Raw genomic sequence first — 3,852 nt, forward strand, 5'->3', positions numbered from 1 at the left:
GAAAAATGGTTTAAACCAGTATGGGTCTATGGAAATGTTAAACACCAATCTCCTATATTTGCTGAGTTTTTTCTGTAGAAAGTTATTGCAGTAATTACATTTTTAAAATACTCATCTTCCACCTCAAATTGATTTCTTTTATTCTTACTATATGATATTTAATATTTGATCAACTACAGTACTCAAACATTCATGAATATTTTAAGAGAAAACACTGTTATATGTTTTGAGAAAAAATTGTTATGATTTAGAATTTTGAAAGTTGTTTTGTTGCTGAATGAGAACTGTTCTGAAAGCAAATATGCACTAAGATACCAGGGTACTGTTTATTAGGATGGTATCCTCAACTTGCTAAAGGACTAACAAAAAAGTCAGCAAAAAAAATCACAACTCAAAATGGTAAGTTTTCACATGGCGATCTCTGCTCCAAAAATGCAAAAGACTATCATTTTAAGTGGAATGATCTCTACCTATAAATTATACTCAAATGACTAAACAAATCAGCATATGTTATCAAAGACAGTAAAGTAGAGTAAGTACAAAGAGCTACTCTCCAGGATTGTTTTACCAAAGCTTAGCAAATTAACCATCATTTGAGGGGAGAGATGGGGAGTTGCTGTGGGAATATGGACTAAGTGAATTTATGTTTAGAAAAAAATTATAGCTAAAGTATCTTTCCAAGACTATTTTAGACCTTTGACTGAATTGGAAATATGGCCAAATAAAATATTGCTCTTCATCACAAAAGTCCCGTACATTAAAAAATTACACAGTTCCACAGGTGGATGAGGGAGTGTGGTTATATCTAGAAAGATTACTTTTAATGTTTATTATACCTAGACACTTATTCTTCTAAAAATGCTCTCCAAAATCTTGAGCAGAATTATCATACTCTGCAATTTAATGCTTCAATTGTTCAACACAACGCTCACCTATTTCATGTAAATTTTGCCTCAGTGCAAACTGTATTGACTGTTCTAATGAAGGATCTTTTTCAATCAGCATTTTCACAACCATCCCGAAAGTTTTGCAGTTTTGCCGATAAACCTTTGATGAACAAACTGTTGAAGAGCTTGAAGGTGAAGTGTCTCATGATGTTTTCAAAGACTGAGTAGAGGGCTGGGGAGGTAGCTCAGTGGCAGAGCACTTGCCTTGCATGCATGAGGCCCTATGTTCGCTTCCTCAGCACCATACAAGCAAAAAGAAAAAAGCTGGAGGTGGTGCTGTGGCTCAAGTGGTAGAGTGCTAGCCTTGAGCTGAAGAGCTGGGGGTCAGCGCCCAGGCTCAGAGTTCAGGCACCACAACTATGCTGAGACTTGTGGAATGAATATGCTCTGCTCCGTCCTGGAGAGTTGCCCCTGCTGCTGAAAGTGGAGCCAGATCTGTTGTGTGGAGAGTCCTTTCGACCTCCAGGTGACTCTGAAAAATGGATGCTCCCTTTTATGGGGAGAACGATCCCTTGAAAAATGGGAAAAGTAGAAACTTTTTCTTCTAAAACCATCTCTTCCGTTCCTCATGGTGGTTGGAGAGTAGACAAGAAAGAGTGAAATTTTATTTTATGTAGCTTATGTCCCCTCTTTTTTATTCTTTTCATTTTTTCTCTTTCTTTTTTGCATGCCTTAATTGCTGTTCTGCCCAGGTGCAGATATATAACCTTCATCGATTATTATATGCTATCCCCCATTGAGTACACACATAATCCAGAAATTTATTACTCTATTCACAAACTCTTAGGCTTAAATTCTTTAATAGCAGTATTATCTCTTTATACCTATATAATTTTCAAGTAACTAATTTTAAGGATTTTTATTTTTTAGTTTTTCATATTTCCTTTCTGTTCCTCCCCTCCTCTCATCCTATCCTTTTCTTCTCTCAATAACATTTCTTTATATTCACATAATTTTGAGTTTCACTTTTTAAATTTCAATTGTTCTTTTTCAATTTTTTCTTTTTTTAATCTCTCTCCTAACATTCTGTCCAATCCTTTTCCCTCTCTGAAATTAGAACTTGATTAAATTCACTCCCCTTTTGCCTTTCCACATACAACTAAACTTATTTCTCCCACATATTTCCCTAAACGTAATAATTTCTGTTTTGCCAAATTCTTCTCTGCTGTTCAAAGCCTATTAATCATACTTGTTTGAATAGATTGTATCTGTTGAACTACATTTTATCTGCAGTCATTTTGACTGTGCAAATAAAGGACTCTGGTTGATGCTTGCCTTAAAATACTATTCGAGCACACAATTTTACTTTCATACCAAATGGTCAGAACAAGACAGAAAAACACAAGAAAAATGGCAAATCCGGGTATCTAAACTCCCATTCATGATAATCAAGTGACAGAACAGTTAATGAATAATCCAGAGGAGAGTCCCCAAAAAGCTCTACAAACACTACTGCTAAACATGGTGAATGAAATGATTGAAAACTTGCAAGCGTCTCAGGATTAGCATGATAGGAAGAGAGGAGACAAACCAAAGATCAACACAGAGATCTCGTGAGCATGAGGAACTACTCAAAGAGTGATACAAGAATTGCGTGAGCATGTTGAGAAGAGTCAATGAGAAATAAAGGAATTGTGTGAGCAGGCTGAGAACAGTCAAAAAGAAGGACAGGAATTATGTGAACGTGAGGAAGCTAATCAAAGAGTTATACAGGAATTTTGAGAGGGGGATGAGAATACACAAAGATCAATAAAGGTATTCATGGAATCTATAAACAGACAGCTGAAAGAATTCAGGTAAATCACAAAGGGAATGCTGACTGGAGCCCAACAGAAGGAATGGGAGTTCAAGGAAACCATAACCAATCAACTAAGTGATTTTAGAATAAACACTGAGCACAAAATTAAGGAAGTAAAGAATTTCATACAAGATCGAAAACAAAGCTCCAACAAAGAATTTGAAGCCATCAATGCCAACCAATTAGAAGGAAAAGAAAGAAAAAAATTAGAAAGTCTTGACAGTAGGTTAGACCACGCAGAACATCGAATCTGAGGGAGTGAGGACAGCCAGGTTATTATAGAGAAAGAACAGACAACTATCCAAGACAAATCCGAAAAATATGATATATCTATTCACCATTTGGGAGACACCATCTGACGGCCTAATCTGAGGATAATGGATGTGGAGGATCACATAGAGACATAACTTAATGGTCTAGCAAACTTGGTTAATAGGATCCTAGAAGAGAATTTCCCAAAGATGCAAAAAGATAGGGCTATTCAGATACAAGAAGCTTTTAGAACTCCAAATAGACTAGACAAGAATAGGATATCCCACCATGACATTATAATCCATACGGGATCAGTTTAGACAAAGGAAAAATTCCTTAAAACTCTCAGGGAGTAAAAGTCAACCACTTATAAAGGGAAACCAATTAGAATCACCTCAGATGTCGCAGCAAGACAATTAAAGCAAGAAGAGCCTGCGATGATCGAGGCCATGCTCTAAAGACAACTATCAATCAAGAACAGTGTAACCAACGAAACTCTCCTTGATAACCGAAGGTGAAATAAAAACCTTCCATAGCAAAGAAAAACTGAAACAATATGTCTCCACCAAGCCAGCCCTATAAAAGATACTTGAAGATGCCTACACATAGAAAAATCAACAAGACCACAAGAAAGGCCAAGAAACTGCACCCAAACTGAGAATCCAACAACCATAGGAAGAATCCAGTCACTGAAGATCCCAAGAAGGTGGATTACATTGCAGGAACTCTCAAACACCGATCATTCCTAACTCTTGACTTAACTCTCCAATTAAGTGACATAGATTGTCTAGTTGGATTAAAAAGCAAGATCCTTCTATCTGCTGCCTTCAGAAGTCAGAACTGGTCCATAAAAAA

General features: G+C 36.5%; 1 pseudogene; it reads right to left on the minus strand.

Annotated features, from left to right (window-relative positions):
• Positions 1 to 852: 852 nt before the first annotated feature.
• LOC138835993 (periphilin-1-like) lies at positions 853 to 1,517 on the minus strand (annotated as a pseudogene).
• Between the last annotated feature and the right edge of the window lie 2,335 nt (positions 1,518 to 3,852).

The sequence above is a fragment of the Dipodomys merriami genome, unplaced genomic scaffold (genome assembly GCF_024711535.1).
Source record: "Dipodomys merriami isolate MVZ:Mamm:240054 unplaced genomic scaffold, mDipMer1.0.p SCAF_246, whole genome shotgun sequence".
NCBI classification, from domain to species: Eukaryota; Metazoa; Chordata; class Mammalia; order Rodentia; family Heteromyidae; genus Dipodomys; species Dipodomys merriami.